Below are 14,271 nucleotides of genomic sequence, written 5' to 3' on the forward strand. Positions count from 1 at the left end.
ACACAAATTCTTATTATTATGTATGTGCAAGGCCTCTATTAACTCGCGAGTTACCATTTCCCAATGGGAAAATTGGGATCGTCGTCATTTTTGCGTTTTCAATTTTTGTTATGTCGAACCCTACCAACGACCATTATGTTCATTATGTTGCCTACGTGTGCCGCGTGTTTGTGATTAACGACAATAACCATATGAATGTGCCCCGAACAGTCGTAACTTTAAAAGCGACCCCGATTTAGCAAATCTTAGTTTACACAAGAATGTTACTCCTTGGTAGCAGGTACACTAACGACATATTGAAACACCTCATAGCACCTCACTGACCACGTGAACTTAAATGGGTATATTGGGGTAGTGGAGGTAAAAAATATATTATATATTAGGTATTTTTTTTTAATATTCAGCAGATACGACAAATTGATACATCCTCTTCATATCAATTTCGGTCACGTCTCCTGCGATCATGAATGGCACTGTCTAGTATAGATAGGATATTCTGGTAATCCATGGCACAATGGCTGTATGCCATTTGACATTGTGGAACGTTTCCTACGACATGATCTCGCCACGTGTGCATCTCGCATTGTCTTGTACCTGCAAGAAAAACTTTCAGTTACACTTAGCGTTAGGCATGCCACATTCATTATATTTACGTCATCTTTGTAACAGCTGCTTTCAGAAACTAGTAATAAAGATGACGATATATACTAGGCATAGGGAGGCATTTCTCTGCAACGACAAATTGAGCAAATGGTGCACAGATAAACGTACATGTTTGCCTGGTCTACAAAGTCTTAGATAGACCGAAAAAACGGTCCAGGATTTCAGCGATGAAGGTCGGGTGGTCGGCCAGGCCTGAAGCCTCTTGCACGGAGGTGGAGAAAACGGCTTGACTGGCAGATTGGGAAAATTCGGGGCAAGTGTGCCACTGTCCCATTGCGAATTGGGGAGGGCCCAATTTATTGGTCGCTCCTCATTAGGCTGCAGAAACAGCAAAGCAGGTACGTTGTTTGTGTTCTCAGAATAGATTGAATTGCTAGTTTAAATAACTTTTTTGAAAATAAAAACAAAAATACGAGAAAAATGTCCCGGAATCATTCGCATCGGTGGTGCTTCCGTCGTGCTTCCAAGAAGTCTATGGATGTTTTAAGTAAGTCAGATAGTAGCAATACACAAGGACCATGGTAAATGCTGGGAGAATGTCATTTTTCTGCTCTGCCCGCATTTCGTTGGTTTTTCACCACTATTTACAGAATAACATGCTCCAAGTCCCAGGCGAGGCCCTCCGGGCAAGTAAATCGTGCTGCCTTCTAATGGGTTACAGGAGGGCAACATGCATCACGTAGTCTTCCATGAGCGTCGACCACTGGAAGCGACGCATGCAAATTTTGCGCTGTGCTGACTTTCGCAATCAACGGGGATAACAAATGCTGCTCCAAGGAACCTTTTAGTAACAAGCCACGTTTCTGTTTTGAAGGCAACAGCCACACGTGGTCAAAGGAAACAGGACATGCCCGTGTTGACTATCGTGGTCGGTTACGGAGTGGTCTTCTGAGTCCAGGTGCGTTACGAGAAAGTGGGGGTGTGCCCTCGCGCACTATGCCATTTGCCCCATAGGTGAATCATTATGGATGACAAAAAATATATAGATCGTATGACACTTTATGTTTAGAAATGTTGAAAGCGTCGAGAGTCGTGATCAATAATACACCTTACGACTTACTTGCAGTATAGACTCTAAGCGACGACCCTTAATAACATGACAGAGAACGCGGTTAGCGCGCTCCGTTAGGCCATTGATATTTGGATGTCTTGGGTGTCGTGGCCTTCGGAAGCGTGAAAACCCTTCGAAAAAAAAAAACGCAGAACAGTACAGCAAAGCTGGATGAGCGGCGTTCCTAGAGCGCGTTCTAAGCTGCCTTGGGGCTACTCATACAAGTTCACAGAAAGGTACCCATTACGCCATAAATCACAATTTTTGTGAACTTGGGACAGCACCTACTAAGCCATTATTCGTCATTCTGCGGGAGGAAGCGGGGCACCAGCTACACGTCTGTAAGGCATAGGTGCCCTTTGTTGACGCGACGACTGATGACGATGAAGAATTATGGCTCAGCCCTTTGTAATGGATTGGAAGCTTTAAACGGCCCACCAGTTAGGCAATTTGCATTGGGTGACGCCCGATCGCTATTTCCCTCTCCGTCATGCTGTATACCATACGTGTAACGTGTGAGAGATACGGGGGGGAGGGCGATGAACTTTACTGAGACCCGAGGAATGGATCATGCGCTTTATGGGCTTCATTGGCAACCAATACAGTGCACTTGCGAGGAACCCACTACGCTATAAATCATTCTAATTTTTAGAAGTAGGGCAGCAGGCACTGTGCCATTTTTTAGATGCGAAGTATCTTATGGCGGAGTTCAATTCGGTGGCGGTGGTGGTGGGTGGTGGTGATGCGGCGTGCCGCCATTACTGCGCATGCGCTACCCTCTCCAATCACCCTCTCCCCTTCCTCTCTCCACTTTCTTTCTCCTCTCCCCCCCTCTCTCTCTCTATCTCTCCTTCCACTGTTCCTCTCCCTCCTCCCTTTCACTCTTCCTCTGAAACGCGGGCTAGACATGCCGAAATTCTCTCCTGCGCAACGCCGCGCATGTGCGTCCGCTCCCCCCAGCGCATGTGCGTCCGCTCCCCCTCTCTCTCCTCTCCTACGCTGCCCCCCTCTCGCACGCCTGCCGACTGCGTTCCCCGCTCGCCCTGTGAGAAATAATGGCCAGGCTAAAGGAAGACAAAACGTGCGTAGCGTTCCTGTTCGCGTTCCACGACTCGAGGTCGGTAGCATGCCCAAAGAACGCCAACGGAACGCGATCGTGCAAGTCTTCCGGCTTCGCATCGCCTCATGGTCCCCTTTAGAGGGAAATAGTGTAATTTTTCGTCACACTACGGAGAGCGTCGCACCTGCTAAATGCATGTAGACATTATGCGCACGTTGTTGATGCTGTGCCTGATGACCATGAAGAATATGGCAGAGCCCCTTGTAATGGGTTGGAAGCATTCGACAACATACTCGTTGCGCTATTCGCATTGTGTGATGCCTTGTGACCGAATTTGCGTTGTGCGACGTTTGGTGCTTATTTTACTCTTCTATCACGCTAGACTGCCTATGCTAATGTGGTTCCTTCCCCGCAATGAAGCCTGTATAGGCCCCCGCACCCCCCTCCTTTTGAAAGGCAGTTTCAAGCACCGGCCTGGCTCCAGATGTTGAATACTGGGCTCCCACGCACAGGGCCCTCGTTCCATCCTGGAACGGTCCATCCGGGATTTTTTCTTGTTTCGGTTTTTTTGCTTGATTTCAGCGATAGTGGATACGGACACCGGCGGCGGCGGCGGCGGCGGACACATGCGGTCGCAAAAACGCCGGTGAAATGATCTCATACAGCTTTCGCTGTAAAAACATCAGCCGTCATTTATCGGCCATGCTCACATATGATCACGGCAGGGGGCCTGCGCCAAAAATGTGAATTATACGCAGCATAAAACTCAGAAACCTGGGCTGCGCAAAGGAGTTGAAGCTCCCGCCTCCCCGGAGGCATCTCGGGCAATCGGTACACACAAGTATCTGCCGGTTGCTTCCTAAAGGATGCGAAATCAGCGTGATCAGACATATGCTGCTTTCTGAAAAGGACAACTGGTGGTCTGTACTGGCTAAAGGTATCGGACTCGATCTGAGGAGGGTCTCCTTTGACTTTCACACTCTGCACAACTGGGTACAGAAACCTGAAAGGCTTTCTGCATCTCAGCCCAGTAGAACTCTTATTTCACGTGGCTAAGTTTTCGTCAGTTTCTTACTGACAAACGGTTGGGTCGTCGTGTGCACTGTACAAAACAAATGTTCTAGTAAACACCGATATCGCCAGAAGAAAGTGGACGGCCCTCATGGTTGAGTTACGTTTGTAAAAATCGGCTTTTGCCTTGGGAATCTTCGGTTGCAATCAAGATATCTTTGAAGCTTTTTCACGCACTTGCCAGGCCATCACGTTTGGTATATATATATATATATATTATATATAATATATATATAGATAGATAGTATATATATATATATATATATATATGCTGTGTGGTGTGTGTGCGACGTAGCAGCATGCAACAAGACGGTGAAATGGGCTAGTTGGTGAACATTCTGTTAAAGCACAAAGCTTATAAGCCACATAAAACGAGGTCCAAAGATTTGAGAACTTGACACGACAGCGCTTACTCACAACCGAAATTTTTATTGAACAGATGCGCTGTCCTGTCAGAAGCGCTGTCCTGTCCAGTCTCTTAAATCTTCGGTCCTCGTTTTATGTTGCTTATAAGCTTTGTGGTTTAACATGCATGCAGGGATGGCTGGTAGAATCCAGCGAGGAAGAAGTGCGCCATGAATGGAGTAAAGGTATGGCGTATCAGCCACAGCCTGTCTCTCATTCATAGCGTCACACGAGTCGACAGCATGAAGACCTGGCAGCCACTTCATCAGCCACGCATCATCAGCGTTCTCAACAAGACGCCTGACCACATACGGACCATCTGCCATCATCGGAGCATACAGTTACCAGCAGCATCATCAGCAGACCTCGACATCCCGAAGTACGCAGATCGGCGGACGATGGAACCGTAGAGGACTGATTCCACCTTTTCGAGGTCCACGGTACCGCTGCGTCATGGTCAGAACGGGGACATGGACAAAAACTTCAGCGACTACGTCACCGGTGATGCTTTCCCATTTTACATCACACATATATTTCAACTCAACGAATCATGGCCAAAAATCAGAGAGGAAATGATCACCCCATTTACGACTACAACGAAGACTCGCTTATAGCCCACCATCTGGAGAGAATCGCACTCAGTCGTCACATTCACAAGCAGACTTCACGCAATCGAACACCTAGAATGAATCGGCCATTCCCAAAAGACAAATTGAAGCATCCGCTCACAGAAAGGCATAGAGATCTTCCACGAAGACTCAGTCTTCCACCAAGCTTTGCTACTGCACGACGAAAATCACCCTCTTCTACGTCATCATTGAACCATCGGACTCATGTTACCGAACCACCTTATGCACTCTGCTCCCCGTATCGCACTCTTCGCCCACAACCTGGTTTCGCATCATGTGCATCTACAGTAGCTCCCAACGCTCACCTCACAAGCTCACTACGGTCGTCATAGAGCTCAGTAACTCTGAAGTATTCGACCAAGCCACGTCCCTTCCGCGTGAATTCATGCGTCAGAACTGCTTCGCTCGGTAGGTGCGCATAGAGACAAACATTTGCAATCAGAATCTGACCAAGCCACGCCTGTTACGGCATCACCGTCAAGACCACACTCACCTGAGAGCCGAAACAACACAGAAAGCTCAGATGCATCAAACCTGGAACGTATCCGGCTGCCACAAGCGTCTGTAATTAACGGTCTTGCAGCAGCCTCTGAAGAGCTCGCACCAACTTCACTGCCCGAAAAGCATAGAACCAGCTACCTAGTGGACACTACATCAAGTCGCCAAGAAGAACAATGTCATGTTCCGAAAGTGCAACCACCTCCGCAATTTCTGCAGCATCGTCAGCAAGGCCCGTACAAGCAAATCGACCAAATTAAGCGACCACAGGCACTCCGACAAGGGCAACTACCAATATCAGAAACACAGTCGTGGCTGAAGGAAAGACGTTCGAATGCGAGCCAACTGAAGCGAAAACAAATTTCAGATGTATCGCTCAAGACAAACTAGACATCAAATACAAGGCATATTATCAGAAAAGAGCGTCGCCAGGAAGGACGTCGCCTCTTTCAACGTCCGACATCAAGACTGCACGTTCCATCGAGATATGTCAGACACAACCGAAAACGACGAAAAGGACACAAAGCATCCTTGACATTTCGAGAGGACAAAGAAGTCGTCCCATCAGTCTCCATCAAGGAGCACGGAAAGTGAAAGAACAGCCTGTAGTGCCAGTAACAACAAGGTATCCTACGCCTACAACGTTCAAGCTTCCTGTGCTTCAAGGTGTTCCAATATTACTCAGCTGTGACATGTCCACCAACCGAGTTATCGTCACTCTTAATGCGCAAGGCGTGCTTATGGTTTCTGAAAGCAACAGCCAGCCTCGCCCACCAGAACTCTCCTACATATCACCGGACTGCTGCCCTCTTCTGTGAAGTCTTTTGTGCGAGTTAACGGAACTTCATTTTGACATGGAACTACTGCGCATTTTTGACATTGTTTGCTTCTAAGACTGCTTGTTATGCTTTGTTGTTTGTGACACGCTCATTCTTCCGGGGGAGGGGGAATCCTGAGACGTAAGCAGGCATGCGGGGATGGCTGGTAGAAGCCAAACGAGGAAGAAGTGCGCATAAATGGAATAAAGGTATGGCGTATGAGCCACGGCCTCTCTCTCATTCATAGCATCACACACACAAGCGCGCGCACACACACCACACAACACACACACACACCACACACACACACACACACACCACACACACACACACACACACACACACACACACCACAACACACACACACCACACACACACACACACACACACACACACACACACACACACACACCACACACACACACACACACACCAGTGCTTGGCCTGTCATTTATATTCTTCATGCCCTCAGGTCATGCCACACAAATATTCACGTATATAATGGTATTGAAACGGCCGCGAGCGCAACGCAACCGGGTCATGTAAATCATGCCGTACATGGTACGCATACCATGCATTTCATGTTACCCCCTCCCACTTATGTTCGACATAAACTCATTTCACACATACCAAATTTGATACCTGTCATATTGACGAAACAGCCACCAGACCACCATGATCGCGGCATTTAAATGATGGCGTATATAACATGCATATTGTGATTTTCATGTTACCACCTGCCATGTATGTTCAGCATACACTCATGTGACTCCGTACCAATTTTGACACATGCCATTCTAATGAACTGGCCATGAGCGTGTCAAGTAAATCATGAGCGTGTCATGTAAATCACCCCGTAGATGACAGCCATCTCACGAATCTCATGTTACCAGCTGTCATTTAGGTACGGAATACGCTGATGTCACGCAGTAGCACTTTTGATACATGTGATGTCAGTGAGACGGCCGCGAGAGCGCCATGAGCGTGATATTTAAATTATTGCGTACATGAAAGGCATGTTGGGATTTTCATGTTACGACCTACCCTTTATGTTCGTCATAAAGTCATGTCGCATTATCAAAATTTTAGTCATAGTCTAGGTAACGTTACGGCGAGGACAGCATGAAGTCGTGGGCGGATAGATAGATAGATAGATAGATAGATAGATAGATAGATAGATAGATAGATAGATAGATAGATAGATAGATAGATAGATAGATAGATAGATGCGCTCAAAGCCGCAATAGTTAGCTAATAAATGCTTCGAATTTAACATTTGATGACCCCAAGAAGCTGCGTGTAAATGGTGGTATTTATTATATGCGGCTCAAGTGGGCAGGACGTTCATGTCGTAAGCCCTCCATGAATCTTGCCTTTACAAACTGCTTCGCTGCTTGTCAACGCAGCGAAGCACCACTTAAAGGAAGCACCGCTTCTTTAATGAAACGCCGGTCCTGCAGAGCAGCAGCAGCAGCAGCGAGCGAATTCCCGTTCTTGCTTAGTGCAGCGAAGCAGCACATAAAAGATGCGCTGCTTCCGTAATGAAACACCGGCCCAGCAGATGAGCAGCACCAGCAGCAGCGAGCTCATTCCCGTTCGTTTTGAAATTCTCTTGAACGCGAATTGAGTAGCGTGAACTGGAAAGTCGCCATGGCTGCCACTCTACTACTTCCCGTATGCAAAGGTACACGAATTCCTCTGAATTGCACTTTGTGCTAGTCGCTTTGCAGACTACTTTTTTAGATCCCGTTTAAGGTAGGGCCCGCGAGGCCGTGCTACGTCGGGTACTGCCGTGCCTTATGCTAAACTGGCTTTTTGCGTCATATAGGGAGTTTCTTGCGCCATATAGGGCGCCATATAGGGGTGAGCCGTAGGAAGCTAAAAATTATCTCTTTCGCTGAAGCAGCTGAAGCACTTCAGAGACGCTGGTACATCGCCAACTCTAAAGGATGTCTATAAATATCTCGCCGTGTACATGAGGAGGGTGTGTGCGCTCGTGGTCGAGTTACCCGAGGCGTCGCGCTTCAAAGCTACGGGTCGGTTGCTTGACTCCACCAACCCGGCACCTCAAAGGCCTTGCCTCTTGATACCTTGAATGCACGGCCAGGACTTCGTTAAAGAATCAGATGTGCACACTTCGAACCCAGCTTCTATTTCTTCCCATATAATGACGAGTCTGGTTTACAACGAAAGAAGCGCAGCTATGCTTAGGTACCGCTCTCGCTCCTGAACAAAAAAATGCGATCTGCACGGATTATATTACTTGCTTTTCGCGACATTCGCCAGAGAAGGGAATACGCATATGATATCGCGGTCTACCTCGCCCGACTACTGTGGCAGCCATGGCGACTTCCCCGCCTCTTGTTGCTTGGCTGCTATTTCGCACCACATCTGTGGCAGCGCACTTTCCCCATCAGGGGCCATTATGTGAAACCATATCCTGAAAACTGATAGAAGAAACCGATGGAAGTGTCCGATGGAAGTGCTGTTGCCAGAATACCAAACCCCGACGTGCTTAAATAACGGTGTTTAGAAAGTCACCGACACCGTCGACGTCGGAGTTGGCGACTCCGTCATCAGTGAGCTTTCGTCGCCAAGTTCGGGAAAGAAACACTGTTTTTGAATGTGCCGAAGTCCGAACAGCTCGCGGACGTGATTATGGAGGAATGGCGGACAACACTGAGGCGGGAAACGGGACCGTCTTACATGGTGAGGCCCTTCATAAGAAACATACAGCCACAATACAACGAGAGTAGACGTAAAGCCCATCCACGAGCAATCTTGAGGAGAGTAAAGAATGACATGGAGTTCGTCGTCTTTGTCGATGCAGCACAGCACGTGAACATGAGAATGCTCGCGTTGTCGGTCATAGACGATCGACTTCCTACATTCAATGAATTCACTAACCATTACCAGCTTGTCGGAGGAGTATATTCTCTTGCGGACCCGAAGATCAGCACAGTTGAGTGAACTACTCTGAGAATGTTTGCAGACGGGGTCTTTCCCGTCTCGGCGCTTCCTGAGTAAGCCGATGAGGCCTGGGCGGATATCAAAGAACGCCGTGAGCGCGAGGAGGCGGAAAGACAAAAAGGCCGTGAGCGGGAGGAAGCCGAAAGACAAGAGCGCCTCGAGATGAAAAGAATAGAACTGGCACTCCGTCAGTGTTCGCAGGTGCCTGGCGTAGCTTCTGCGACGGTTCAGGCTAGCGGTCATAGAGTTCGGGATCAACTGCCACCTTTCGTAGTGGGCGAGCACATGGCGAAGTATCTCGCACATGGCGAAGTATCTCGTAAAGTTCGAACGCGCCTGTGATAGAAATGGCATCGAGCGGTCTCTTTGGGCACAGAACCTGTTAGCTCTGCTTCCCGGAGAAGTATCCGACGTGATAACGTGCTTGTCGAGAGAGGCGTTTGAGAGCTATAACAAGGTTAAGGAGGCTGTCTTGAGAAGATACAAATTGTCACCCGAGGCTTTCCGGCAAAGGTTCCGGTATGCAAAAAGGGTAATGAGTCACACGTTGACTTCGCGTTTCGTCTTAAAGCGATTTAATTGAATGACTCAAGGGCGAAAATATTTATGACGATCGCGATAAAGTGGCACAGTGCATAGCATTGGAGCAAATCTACCGCTGTATCGAGGATGACGTAAAGCTTTGGCTTCAGGATAAGCTTGGAGAAGCACAGCTAAACAAGGCAGCAGAGTTAACTCAAGAGCACTACACTCGTCGAAACTTGCACAGTAGGGCCGTTGAAAAAGCGGCGAGAAAAAAGGGTTTTTCAAAAAAAACCTGATGACCGGAAACCTGCTCCGCACCGTAACTTCAGAAAACACCTGTCTTTTACGAAGGAGAATGTGAGGGAAGGGCCAACGCAAGCGCAGAAATCGAGTGAGCTTCCCAAACAGCGCACTGATAATTCACTGGCGTTTGAGTCACGGAAGCCGCTAATCTCTTACAACTGCAAAAAAGGAGGGCACATCGCGTTAAATTGTAAACAAGAGGTTGTTTCTGCAATAGTTCGGAAATCAGAAAAGAAGATGCGGTTGTTAGAGCCGTATATTCAGGAGATCAGCGTCAATGGGAAAACGTGTCGAGCACTTCGAGACTCAAAGGCAACTATGGACGTTGTCCATCCTTCATTAGTGTCTCCGGACGACTTGACAGGAGAATGCGCATGGATCAAGCAAGTTGCCGAGGAGCAGAGCACTTGCTTACCGATCGCTACGGCGATCATTGAATGCTCTTTTGGTAAGCTTTACACCGAAGCGGCTGTGTCTGCCGCTCTTCCAGATTGTTTTCCTTATCTTTTTTTCGAACACCTCGGAGCAGCTTCTCAAAGAGCAGTGTAAATCGTTCTTTTCCAGCGTTGCGTACATGGCCCTCACACGATCGCAAGCGCGGATGCTCTCACAGGAACTTGATCTCGTTCCAAGTAGTGCAACACCACCTTCAAAAGTGGCCGAACTGCGTGACCTTGGCAGCGAGTAGGCCGAGCCTCGGACAGAAAACTCTGGGGTGGGTTACTCGAGCTACCTGCAGCTGAAGCGGGTAGTGTCGTCTCCATCGGCGGAGAAACCGAAGTGGCGCTGTTGGGCGAGGTGGGCAGTACGCTCAAGCCTGTAGCCGAAAGTTGGTGTGAGCTCTCCAGGGTTGATCGAGGGACGCTCATTAGAGAGCAGCGTTAAGACATCTCGATAAAAGCGCTAATGGAAAGCGTAAAATTAGGAATAAAGAAAAAATATTTCTTTTTATGAGAAATCTGGGCTATTGTATTGTAGCTACACAGATGTAGAAGGTCGCAAGTATGAGCAACTCTTGATACCGCGACAGTATTGTCGCCAGCTATTGGAACTTGCCCACAAAAACGCGTGGGCAGGGCATCGAGGCTTGAAAAAGACCAAGGCTAGGATTTCTCCTCTGTTTTACTGGCCGAAATGCTGGAAGACACCGTAGACATGTGCACTCTTGCGACACTTGTCAGAAGGCGGGGAAATCCACGCACAAGGGTAAGGCGCCCATGGGGCTTGTGCCTGTTATCACAGAACCTTTTCGGCGCCTAGTAATCGACATAGTTGGGCCCTTGCTGGAGTCAAGGAAAGGTTGTCGATACATCCTGAGCGCCTTCTGTGTAGCAACGAAATTTCCAGAAGCGGTACCTGTTAGGGAGCTCAATTCTCCTCACGTCGTGGATGCTCTACATCGATATTCGCGATATTCGCGCGTGTCTGGTTTCCTGCTGAAATTCAATGCCACAATAGGTGCGTATTCACCAATTGCCTTACCTCTACCTTTTTGAAGAAATGCGGAATCAAGGTGGCGCACAGCTCGTTCCATCACCCGCAATGTAATCCGGTAGAGCGTATACATTCAGTTCCGAAACGTATACTGAGAACTGTTTGTTAGGAGCACAAATGCGACTGGGAAGCATGTATTCCTCCCGCTATGTTTGCTTTTAGATGTGCTCCTCATGAGAGCACTGACTTTAGCCCCACAGAGCTTGTATATGGCCGGAGCTTAGGAACACCACTGCAAATGCTACGGGAGTCCTGGGAGGGATATAATGAAGACCCCAATGTAGTTGCGTATGTTCTCGACCTCCTGCAGAGGCTCGGAAAAACAAAAGATCTTGTGGAGAGCCACATGAAGGCAGCGCAAGTATTGTCAGAAGAATACTACGAGAAATCAGCAAAAAAACGTACCTTAGAAGTGGGAAGTCAGGTAATGCTGTTGCGACCTTCCAAGAAGAACAAGCTGGAGGTTCATTGGGAGGGGCCCGCTAAAGTAATATCGAAGCTTTCCGATACCAACAACGAAGTGAAATTAGGAAAGCGGTCTAAAAAAATTTATCACAGCAACTTGATGAAACCGTACGTTCAACGTCAGGCGGTCGTAAAATGCTTCAGAGGAGGAAGGAGCAGAAATTCTGACTTCTAGTGATGTAACCGAAAGGGGTTCAGAGGTAATGTTGGAACAGTTGAACCTGAAGCCAAGGTTAAATCAAGTCCAGAAGGAGGACTTGAGAAGGATTGTTACTCAGTGTAAAGACGTGTTTCCGGACCGTCCCGGAAAAAGCACGGTTATTAAGCACGACATCGAGCTAACGTGTGAGGAACCAATCCGTAGTACCAATCCATGCACAAGCAGATCATGAAAGATGAGATCGATGGAATGCTTGAGTTGGGAGTCAGTACCGGGTGAGAGTGACTATACATCTCCTCTAATATTAGTTCAAGTGCTGGAAAAGGATCCTAGGCCATGCATCGATTATCGGGGCCTTAACACCATAACTCGAGACCAGACCTATTCGATACCAAATCTAGAGGAAATGGTGGAAACAGTCTCAAAGTCAAACTACATTTCCACGCTAGACCTCGTGCGAGGTTATTGGCAGGTCCCTCTTACCGAGCGCGCTAGCCGCTACGCCGCGTTCGTTTCTCCATTCGGAACGTATCGTCCACTTATGCTGACTTTTGGACTGAAAAATGCGCCATATTGCTTTTCGGGTCTAATGGACCGCGTTCTTAATGGCCTGTCCGAGTTCGCGCTGCCGTATCTCGACGATGTCGCCGCCTTCTCGAACAGCTGAGAAGAACATGTCGAACATTTACTAGTCGTGCTGAACAAGTTGAAAGAAGCGGGTCTTACAGCGACATCTCCTAAATGTCACCTAGGATGCGGCGAGGTGTCTTACCTTGGGACACGTTGTGGGGCATGGTCGGCGTAGACCTCAGAGATAAGGGCTTTGTTAGGGATAGCGGGATACTATCAGCATTGGTTGAAAACTACTATACCACTGCCAGCCCTCTAACTGACGCACTTCGGAAGTTGGAGCCAGTTAAAGTGACATGGGACTCGCAGAAAGATAATGCGTTTTGCAAGCTTAAACAAGCCTTAAGCGAAAAGCCTGTTCTCATGGCGCCCGACTTTTCCAAGGGCTTTATCATTCAATGCGACGCGAGTGATCGCGCCATGGGAGCTATATTGTGCCAACAAGATGGCAGTGGTCCCGAAAGACCAGTTTTGTATTTAAGCCAAAAATTGAGCTGCAGGGAAGAGGCGTGTAGTTCCTCTGAAAAGGAATGTGCCTGCCTCGTGTGGGCCGTTCAAAAGCTGGCCTGTTACGTCTCCGGTTCCAAGTTTTTGGTCGAAACGGGCCGCTGTCCGCTAACCTGGTTGAATAGCATGTTGTCCAAAAGCGGCCGGTACTGAGGTGCAGCATGATACTCCAACAGCACAACTTGAACGTTTGTTACATGAAAGGAAAGCTAAACGCGAACGCAGACGCGCTGAGTCGCGCGTTCTAATCGGTGCCGTTTTCGGCTGTCCTTTCGGTTTTTCGCTAGCAGATTGAGGCAAAATTTTGTCCTTATTGCGGCCTCAGCTGAGCGCTTCCGTCCTGAGTGATCTCAAGGGGCCAACATTATTTTGAATTCTGTTTCGTTGCGTTTGTTACACGTGTAATATTTTGAGTTCTGCTTTTAAAAGTTTTGTGTCCCACATCTGCGTCTTGAAATAGAGGAAACAAAATTTCGACAGACATGTAGCTAGGAATATATTATGCTATTTAGGTCTTATGTTCTGTCGGGTGACCAAGGGCACTTGCTTGTGTCGTGTGTTGTCTGTTGACGGACCGTTCTTGATAAGTTGCAGAACGATCAACAGCCAGTACTGAGACCAAAGATCGTCAGAAGAGTCGAGCAAAGCTAGTCGACACATCTTGGCGACAAACCAGTGGAGCAGAGACCCGGCCCGACAAATCGGATCTGTTCACGGAACGAAGCATGGAGCCACATGTCCCCCATGGCACTGGAGGTGAACCTAGATAGACCTGGCGAACAGGCGCGCCCGGCATCCGAGCCACGTGGAAGTAGTTCGTCTTTCCTGCGCATTGTCTGGCGGCGGGGGTGCTGTTATGCCGGGGTTCCCAAACCAAACTTCCTTGCTTCGGCAAGGCATTCAAGCTGATAGGACGTCTGACAGAAGTGGCGTCAACATCGATACACTGTCTGATGCAACGAACGTGAACACCAGTGAGGTGTCTGATGCAACGGGTGCCAACCAAGGCGGAAACCTCATGC

Source organism: Rhipicephalus sanguineus, chromosome 11, assembly GCF_013339695.2.
Source record: "Rhipicephalus sanguineus isolate Rsan-2018 chromosome 11, BIME_Rsan_1.4, whole genome shotgun sequence".
Lineage (NCBI taxonomy): Eukaryota > Metazoa > Arthropoda > Arachnida > Ixodida > Ixodidae > Rhipicephalus > Rhipicephalus sanguineus.